Consider the following 11,209-nt stretch of genomic DNA (forward strand, 5'->3'; position numbering starts at 1 on the left):
TGTTGTTTGTCTTTCTGCTGCCTTTGCATCTCATGTTCCAGAAATTTAGCCCCAGGCTCACAAAAGCACAGTTACTGCCAGAAGTAAATGTTTAGCAAAAGGTTTAGTAATTTCAGAAGTCAGCTCTGGCAGCTTTTTATCAGAAATGCTTAAACCCCGTCTGTCAGCAAGACTGTGATATTTGAAATGACTTGTTGGGTAACTTAGATTCACCCCTAGACATCTGATCAAAGACTGAATCTCTAATACTTTAACAAAGTCAATCGGTGAAAAGATCTCTATTATTAATATTACTATTTATGCAGTTTAATTCAACAGTCTTAATGTTGCGGTGGTTAACAAGGACATTTTCTCTAATCTATTAAGAGTTTTCTAGAAGTAGTTGACTCTTACTCCTCTTCAAGAGTTTTTTTTTTAAAGGATGTGATATCTCCAATCATCTCTCCTTCTGCATGCTGATCATACATAACACTGATCATTCAAAAAGTTCCTTAGTTCCCTTTTTTATGCAACGTGAGTAGTTTACAGGTCAGAAGAATATAATTAACACTCGTACTGAGTAGAGGTCTGGCTTTCTTTCACATTTCTTTCTTATTGAACTAGTCACCTTTTTAGGATTCTGCAGTGACACTCTTCATGACTTTCTGCTTCTAAGAGTCCTTTGATGGCTCCTCTATAGCCTGATATTGGAACTTTTTGCTTTTTATTCAGACTTATTCAGAGATAAGGAACACTTCTGTCAGTTCCTTATTTCTTGCATATAAAATTGGACAATTCATAAACCTCAATCTTAACATGGCCAAAACAGAACTCTCCTGTTCCGTTCTCTAGCTCCAACACAGTTGCTCTTCCTGACTTCTCCCCCTCAGTAAATGGTCTTACCATCAATTCTGTGGCTCCAGCCAATCTCCCATTCCTATACCCCTCTCAGCAGCAACTATTGTCTGTTACTTCCAAGAGTATCTTGAATCCATTGGCTGTTCTGCCTCTCCCTATCACACTTTTCTGTCCAATCCTTCATTTATGCCTGATCTCCTGCTTCCTTTCTTGCTCATTCCCCATGAAGTCAGAGTGATCTCTGTGAAACAAAAATTAAATATATTACTCCTCTGATTAAAACATTCCACTTATTTTCATTGTACCTAAAATAAAACCCATCTTCTTGCCATAACCTACCAGGTCCTGCATAACTGGCCCCTACACAACTCTCTAACTTCATCTGGTACCATCCTGCCCGTTGCTCATTATTCTCCAAGTACACTGGCCTGTGGCCATCACTAGAACATTATAGTCTTTCCCAGTTTGAAGGCTCAGTCTGTGCTATGTCTAAGATATGAAAAACATACCCTGTCACCAGCACAATTCTCATGGCTGTTTTATTCAGGTATCAGCTTAAAAGTCAACTTCTCAGAGATGCTCACTGTAAAGTAAATTCTTCCCACTTTATATCTAAAACAGCACTTTTTGTCTTATAAAATACTTTTTACAACCTTCAGTTATAGTGTTCACTTATTTGTTTGTTAGCTTATTGTCTATCTCCACCTTAGAATATAGCTCTGTGAAAGGAATGCCCATGCTGTCGACAAACATTTATTTTCCAACTCTATCATTGCCTGAATATAGTAGATACTCCAATATTGATTGATTGATGTTTTAAATGAATAGCTGAATGAACACCAGTCCTGATTCTTGACCTTTTGCTTAGTTACTACTCATTAACTCATTAAAATCAAGCCTGTAATCCCAGCACTTTGGGAGGCCGAGATGGGCGGATCACGAGGTCAGGAGATCGAGACCATCCTGGCTAACACGGTGAAACCCCGTCTCTACTTAAAAAAATACAAAAAACTAGCCAGGCGAGGTGGCAGGCGCCTGTAGTCCCAGCTACTCGGGAGGCTGAGGCAAGAGAATGGCGAAAACCCGGGAGGCGGAGCTTGCAGTGAGCTGAGATCCAGCCACTGCACTCCAGCCTGGGCGACAGAGCGAGACTCCGTCTCAAAAAAAAAAAAAAAAAAAAAAAAAAAGTATATTATATGGTTTGTGTCTTCCATTTTAGCAATACTTGGTATAAAATAGCCTTTCCTTTTTTTCCAAGCAATATTTGTTTTGATTGAGCTCCTTATATGCATGGTTTTACAATTGCTCATCTTAAATTTGATGAGCTTTAGTATATTAAATAGTCACAAGCTTTTTCTATCAATCACACATTTATTTCAATAATACATTTGAACCCTTATCAGTGGAGTGTGCTTTGTTTTCTATTTTTACTGTCTTACAAGAAAATGAGATTAAGAACAAGGGATAGGCTTGTTCTTATTAGCTACCTGACTTTACAGACATCATGGAGGGACATTAATTTGGGTATATTTTGGGGAACCAAATAAGTGGTTTGTAGTATATATTTTTAATTCTCAATTCTGATACTAAGGTTTTCTATCACCTTTTAAATCTCTATGTCCTCCCCTAACACATATAAAATAGTTTTTTTTTTTTTTTTTTTTTTACATGGAGTCTCACTCTGTCACCCAGGATGGCATGCAGTGGCACGATCTCAGCTCAGTGCAGCCTCCACCTCCTGGGTTCAAGCAATTCTTCTGCCCCAGCCTCCCAAGTAGCTGACATTACAGGCTTGTGCCACCATACCCGGCTACTTTTTGTATTTTTACTAAAAACAGGGTTTCAACATGTTGGCCAGGCTGGTCTCAAACTCCTGACCTCAAGCGATCTGCCAACCTTGGCCTTCAAAAGTGCTGGGATTACAGGCGTGAGCCATCACACCCAGCCATGAAATAATTTTTAATAAAACATTGAACTTTTCATACATGTTTTTATAGGCACAAGGACATAATAATTAATATCTTCTGGCACAAATCTGAGCAACAGTTTATGATTTATTCATCCCATACACTTTGAATACCTACTTAATGTGGACTTTGCATGGGGTACTGGGTTTATGTAGATAAATACTAAATAATCCTTGCCTTTAAGGATGTTGTATTCCAGGAATGCAATTCAACATAACAAATATATTATAGGGATATAAAAACAGGGATTTGATAGGGATATTATCACAAAACAGAGGTGACAGGTAAAGGAAAGGTGAATCGAATTCCTATCATATTCTAGGCATTGTTTGAATATTTTTACTCAAAATCTCTTTTTAATTTTGACAACTATTCTGGGAGTAATAGAAATTGAGATCATAGAAATCTTGGACCTCGATCAAGATCACATAGCTAGATAATGGTGGGGTGAGTAATCCAAGCCAAATTTGTCTGACTTCAGACCCCGTGTTCTCTCCACTATAGCAAGTTGTCTAATTCTCCCTGGGAGACCAAGAAGTTGTGAACTGAAGAGTCAGAAAAAGACTTGAGATGACGTGATATTTGGAATAAGAAGATATATCATACACAAGGGTCTTTTCACTAGAATTGTCTTTTGGGGAAAAGAAATCGATTCATAGAAAGCCTCCAGAACAATGGTGAATATGATATGCCCAATGAATAGCAAACATTTTGGATCAGTTGCAGGTTGAGGTGAGAATAGAGACTGGCAAGATATGATGATATACAGGTTGACTGGGAACAAGTCACAAATGGTCTTCAGTGCCAAGCCAAAGAGTGATTTTATTACAAAATGAAGAAGAAACATTGATGGCTTTGGGTGGTGGGATAATTACTGAGATATACATTTCTGCAGGGATCCTTCTGGTAGCAGTGGAGAGAGGACTAGGAATCAGGGAAAGAAAGTCTAAACCAATCTGCAGTGTTCCAAACAAGAAATGATGATAACTTGAATCAAATGGTGACAATGAAAATTAACAGAAAATAATGGGTTCCAAATATTTTAAGGATATAAACATCATAGGCTTTGGATTTAGACATATTAAGTGAGGTGGATTTAAAAATTACAGAGTGGAGACTCCAGGTAGTGTAAGATGGCAGAATAAAAGACTCTACCAATCATCTCCCAACAAGGACACCAATTTAACAGCCATCTACACACACACACATACACACACACACACACACACACACACACACACTTTCGTATGAACCAAAAATGAGGAGAGCATTTACAGGACCTAGTTTTAACTTCATATCACTGAAAGAGGAACTGAAGATACAGGAAAAATAGTCTTAAATCACTGACATCACCCCTCCCCCAACCCCTGGTACCAGTGGTGTGGTGTGGAGAGCATTTCTGGGAGATGGGGAGAGGGAGAACTCAGCAAATTGTGAGGCACTGGACTCAGTGCTGCCTTTGTTATATCAGAAAGCAAAACTGGACCAAACTCAGCTGATGCTCACCCACAGAAGGGACTTGTCTTGTCTCAGATAAGACCTTAGACTTGGTTTTTTGAGTTAATGTTGGAATGAGTTGAAATTTTGGGAGACTGTTGGAAAGGCATGATTGTGTTTTGAAATGTGAGAACATGTGATTTGGGAAGGCCCAGGGGTGAAATGATGTGGTTTGGCTGTGCCCCACCCAATCTCATCTTGAATTGTATTTCCTATAATAACCCATGTGTCATGGGAGGGACCCAGTGGGAGGTAATTAATTCATGGGGATGATATCACCTGTGCTGTTCTTGTAATAGTGAGTAAGTTCTCATGAGATCTGACGGTTTTATAAGGGGCTTCCCCTTCACTCGGATCTCATTCACCTTCCTACTGTCATGTGAAGAATGACATGTTTGCTTCCCCTTCCACCATGATTGTAAGTTTCCTCAGGCTTCCCCAGCCCTGCAGGACTGTTAGTCAATTAAACCTCTTTCCTTTATAAATTACCCAGTCTTGGGTATGTCTTTATAGCAGTGTGAGAACAGACTAATACAAAAGGTAATCCCATTTACAATAGTCACAAATAAAACTAAATACCTAGGGAATTAACATAACCCAAAAAGTGAAAGATCTCTATAATGAAAACTGTAAGACACTGATGAAATAAATAGAAGAGGACACACAAAAAATGCAAAGATATTCCATGTTCACGGATTGGAAGAATCAATATTGTTAAGATGTCCAAAATACCCAAAACAATCTACAAATTCAATGCAATCTCTATCAAAATACCAGTGGCTTTCTTCAGAGAAATAGAGAAAATAAACCTAAAATTTATATTGAACCACAAAAGACCCAGAATACTAAAGCTATCCTAAGCAAAGAGAATAAAACTGGAGCAATCACACTACCTGACATCAAATTATACTACAGAGCTACAGTAACCACAACAACATGATACTGGCAAAACAAAACAAAACAAAACAAAACACACACCTAGAGCAATGGAACAGAATAGAGAACCTAGATGCAAATCCACACAACCACACACCTACAGGAAACTTATTTTTGACAAAGGTGCCAAGGACATATATTGAGGAGAAACAGTCTCTTCAATAAATGGTGTTGAGAAAACTGAATATCCATATGCAGAAGAATGAACCTATATGCTTATTTCTTGTTATATAAAAAAATCAAATAAAAATGGGTTAAAAACTTAAATCTAAGACATTGAACTGTGAAATACTACAAGAAAACTTGGGGGAAACTCTCCAAGACATCAGTCTGGGAAAAGATTTCTTGAGTAATACTCATAAGCACAAGCAATCTAATTAAAAATAGACAAATAGGATCATATCACGTTAAAAAAGATTTTGCACAGCAAAGGAAACAATCAACAAAGTGAAAAGATAACCCACAGAATGGGAGGAAATATTTGCAAACTACCCATCTGACAAGGGATTAATAACAAGAATATATAAAGGGCTCAAACAACTCTATAGGAAAAATTATAACAATCTGATCAAAAAATGGGCAAAAGATTTGAATATACAGTCTTCAAAAGAAGACACACAAATGGCAGACAGACATATAGAAAGGTGCTCAACAACATTGATTATCAGAGAAGTGCAAATCCAAACCACAATATCATCTCAACCCAGTTAAAATGGCTTATATCCAAATGACAGACAATAACAAATGCTGGCGAGCATGTGCAGAAAAGGGAATCTTCATACCCTTTTCGTGGGAATGTAAATTAATACAACCACTATGGAGAACAGTCTGGAAGTTCCTCAAAAAACTAAAAATAGTGCTGCCATACAATCCAGCAATCCCACTGCTGGGGATATACCCAAAAGAAAGGAGATTAGTATATTGAATAAATATCTGCACTCCCATGCTTGTTGCACCTCTGTTTGCAATAGCCAAGATTTGGAAGCAACCTCAGTGTCCATCAACAGATCAATCAATAAAGAAAATTCGATACCTACACACAATGGAGTAGTCTCAGCCATAAAAAAGAATGAGATTCAGTCATTTGCAGCAACATGGATGAAACTGGACATCATTATGTTAAGTGAAATAAGCCAGGCACAGAAAAGCAAGCATTGAATGTTCTCACTTATTTGTGGAATCTAAAAATCAAAACAATTGAACCCATGGAGACAGAGAGTAGAAAGATGGTTACTAGAGCCTGGAGAGGGTAGTGGTGGGGGTATGGGGATGATTAATGGGCACAAAAAATATAATGAATGAATAAGGCCTAGTATTTGATAGCACTACAGCGTAAGTATGGTCAATAATGATTTAATTGTACATTTTTAAACAACTAAAGAAGTATAATTGGGTTGTTTGTAACAAAATAGATAAATGCTTGAGGAGATGGGTACCCCATTTTTCCATGATGTGATTACTATATGTTGTATGGCTGCATCAAAACATCTAATAAATATATATACCTACTATGTACCCACAAAAACTAAAAATCATAACTAAAATAAATAAATGTTACAGAATGCCTCATCCTTTTTTATTTATTTCATTTTTTGCTTTTGTTTTTCATATTTACTTGATAAATTTTGGTCTATGCTTTTCAATCAGTGATCCGAAGGGAAGATTTACATATGAAACCGGTCAAAAATTCAAGCTTATTTGTTGTTATTTTAGTATAAAAGAAAAATTCTAAATAACTGTAGCCAGATTATGGGCACATTCAATTTTATCTCTAAGTCAAAGTGAACCAGAGTATGTATCATGATATGTTCAGAAAGGGATACCTTGTAAGTTGCCTTTTGTACCCTGTTGCAATCAACTTCTGTATAGGGGTACTATGAGCACACTATAAAAATGTGTCACACATGCACAAAAGTATGAAAAGAACCATAAGATCTACCTCTTATGGAAGAACACTATAATATTCCAATTCACTTCTTGCTTCACTCCTCCTTTAAAATCCAACTCCTTTGTTTCCATCTGGAGTATTTTATGAGGCAATTTCATAGCCTGTACAGAAATTCATATCAGGTTTCCTGAATTCATAGGAAGTTTAGAGAGCATTCCCAAGGAGTAAAGTCAACAAATCAACTTCACAAAAGGATTGAAGCTGATAGAAAAGAAATAGAACGTCCTACACCACATGTAGGATAGTGACACATATTGAGATGAGTAGCTAAGCTGTGAATAGCTGCTCACTTATTTCTAAATAGATAGTTTGGATTTATGCTTTGTTTTCTATTGATCAAGTGTTGAGGTAGTTGTGAAAACCACTTAAATCTCAAGGCATTTTCAAAATGTAATCTGAGTAGGAAAGTTCAACTTAAATATAATCATTATTACCATGAGGATACAACCATTAGGCAGAATGGCATCACATCAGTAATATTCACTTGATGAGCACCAATGTATTAATTCTATAGACACAGCATTTTGCTCTCATCACAATAGTACTTGTACAAAATTTCCAAGCTCCAGCCTCTTACAAGGTCACCATTAAGCTGAGGAAATTCAGTCTTCCAAAATATCTTCTGCAGTCACACACCACAGAATGTTTTGACTGCATGGTACAGAGACTATCTTTGTAAATCATCAATGCCAATGTAGATTGCTGGTATTTTCTCTGTTCTAACATTACAGGTTTGCCTTTGAACAACTATGAAAACACAGTTGTACACTGAGTGCATGATCTAGTCAAAATGTCTCTTACTTTTCTTCTTCATATTTTTTCCTATCTGGAAAGAGCTTCATCTACTTCAAAATGAATCCCAAGATATGTTCTTGAGTAAAATAATCCAGCATATTTTATTTTCTTCCCACATCTATGTTGATACATATCGTTTAAAAGGCAGAATTAAAGTAAGTCAGTCTAATCATTTTTTATCATTTGCACCTTTGTGTCAATGAACACATTTGTCACTTTCCCCTCTAGCAAAATGACATCATCCAACCCTGAACTCCTATGTGAGCTTATGTTGAAAAGTGAGTTCAAAAAATTGTGCTGTGTTAAATATATATTGTGTTTCACATGCTTATAAAAATCATATCCACTTCTAGAGACCACTTGGTTTCATTTTTCCTCCCATCTGATATTATCTCACATCTGTGGAAAAAGGAGTGAAAAATACCTTGCTTGGCAATAGAAAATTGTAGAAACCTTTTTGGAATGGAGGATACAATATGAAAAGAGAAAAATTGGTCTTAGGGGCAATTCCAACTCGAATTGGAGTTCTGGGAGGATGTGAGCTAATGTAACCATTTTAGAGCTATTGCACACATTTCTCTTTATGAAACTCAATTGGTGCCTCATGAGAACAGTATCATCTATAGTTCTCTATAAAGATGTTTGAAATTTTACTTTTAAAATAACCTGTATTCTTACCTTTTGTATCTCTCTTTTAAGCTTTAAAGTATAGTCATGCTTTCTTGTGACTCACTGAAGCAAAGAAATCCCCCTTTCTCCCTGCAGGTTCTTTGAGCAGGTATCTAAAAAATGAGGGAGTCAGCAGTCTTCCGTGGGCAGTTGTACTCACTGTCATGCCAGTGCTAAGGCACCCAGAGTTTATAGGGAAACGTATTTAAACACCAGATGAACAAGATCTGGACAAGATATCTCTGTTAGAGTTCTCTGAGAATGTGGAATGTATTCTACTGATTGCTTTTTACCAATATCTTCCTCCCATCTAAAATCTGTATTTGTGTTTATGATCAAAACTGCTATCAGATCAAAATATGTTCTACAGATTTAGCTCAGTGAGAGCAAAGTTCTGTTTACCCTAAAGCTTCTGTGGAAAAAAACACAAGTTCTAAAACCACTTTAACATTTCCTTCTGTGCTTGTTACTTTTTCACTATGAGCACCAATACCAAGCAGAGAAAAAAAGAAAAACACCTAAGGAAGAAAAAAGAACAAAACTGCAAGGTAACTTGTAGAAAATATGTACCATGTAAAAACGGCCTCCATTTCCATGATTTTTTGAATATATTTTTTCATCACCATCCCAGAAGATACTTGCAAGTAGAATCACATTTGAATTGGCTTGGAATGTATTTAAAATGTGTTGTATCCAAGCCTCATAAAATGCGAAGCTACTGTCACACAAAAGCATGGGAGTGGGGGAAGATGGGCAGTTGCTTCTCCTGAAAATATTTGCAGAACTTGTGCTGAGTCAACAACATTTTGCAGTACTATGTGAAATGGCGATTGTTAAAATTAGGAGGAAAAGCATTAGAAGAAGTCTTATGAGTTATATGTAGGTCACAGAGAGGAAAAAGGCAAAGGGTGCTATTCCTTTCTTCCTGAGTGTCCTTTCCCAGCAATCTGTAGTGCAAGCCCCACCTCCCTACTTTCTCTACTGCTGTTATAACACGGATACTATTTTGTTTCTACATTAAGTAGACAAATATTTAATTTACACTTTCACAGCAAGCAAGGTGACCTGCTTCAAAACATGTTTTGCCAAATCACAGATATTGCCTTGGTTTATCGCTTTTTAACTTACTGTACATGAAAGCAATATTAATGTCAAAAGTATCAGCTTCTGAATTTCTTTCCAAGTCTTAATAGTGAATTGGTATGGAGCATTTCCAACATAGCTATGGAGAATATGTGGTCAAAGCTTTGGATGTGGATTTGAGATCTCAGAACAGATATGACTAACCTCTGAGCTCAACACCACCTGCAGATGTGCTTGGGTTTTGCAGCCATGCCACATAGAGTAGAATTTAAGTCCATTCATTTGTTCACAAAAGCAGATTCAAAACACCTTTCAGAGGGGACTCTTCGAGTTGTCTACAGGCATTCGCTTAGATTTTTTATTCACTTCCTCCTCAAAATAAAGCTCCTGCATAAACGTCTTTGAAGGCATATGACTGTATATTTAGCTAGCAATAAGAAAACAGTCACGTTACAGGTTCCTAACATTGAATACAACTTAGAACAGATTGTTACTCAATGTTTATTAAAAGCACTGATATAGAACAAATACTCAGGAGGATTATTTCAAGAATTCACTTCCAAATACTGTAAACTCTATGCCTGGTCAAGCCGTCATGGCCAAAGTTTGGTCTTCGTATTGTTCTCTCAGGAACCAACTTTTAAGAATAGTTATTTGGAGTAAGCTTGAAGACGCACGTTGAATATACTGCATCAGCTCTTTGGTTTCGCAGAAGAAACTAAGAGCTCTTTTCTCAGAAGAGCTAGTGGTTAAAAGAACAGGAGTCTGTGACTAGACTGCCTAGGTGAGTCGTGCCTGGCCCCTCACTAATTTGGTCACCTTGAGAAGGCTTCTTAAGTCCTATGACCCTCTTTCCTGATCTAGTCCTTTGTAGACTATTATGACCCCCGGGTGGAGAAAGCCTAAGTAGGTTCACAATGACAATGGGGGAAATTGCATTAGTTAAGGTCCTTTGGTTTTAAATAAGAAAATCTGATTTGGGCCAGTTTAAATCAAAAGGGAAGTTATGGGATAATCTCAGCGAATCGGAGGGAATTTGAACAACCTAACCTAAAGAGGAGTAGGAACCAGGCCTTCCTGAGGGGTCTCAGCAGCAGGAAACTGACTCTCCTGAGCATACCATTAACACCATGCTGAACACAATGATCCCCAGTGGCTGGGTAGTTCTGTTCAAAATTCCAACTGCCAAGCCAAGAAAACCTATTGAGCATCACTACATGAGAGGTACTATGCTGAGATCTTGGGACGCATCTGTAAAGCTGCTAGGTATAAATCCAGGTTTACAGTTTAACTGGGCACTCAGCATGTAGAATAGTCTCTGGCCCAATATATTTTTGTTGAATGAGTGAGTGAGTGAATGAATGAATGAATGCAGGCATTTACCACATAGCATACTCTGGATCACAATGGATAAATTATAGGGTAATATGCAGGCATTTAGGAGAGACCCAAACCACAAAACATTTTTATCTGCTCC

The sequence above is a fragment of the Rhinopithecus roxellana genome, chromosome 2, assembly GCF_007565055.1.
Source record: "Rhinopithecus roxellana isolate Shanxi Qingling chromosome 2, ASM756505v1, whole genome shotgun sequence".
Taxonomy (NCBI): Eukaryota; Metazoa; Chordata; class Mammalia; order Primates; family Cercopithecidae; genus Rhinopithecus; species Rhinopithecus roxellana.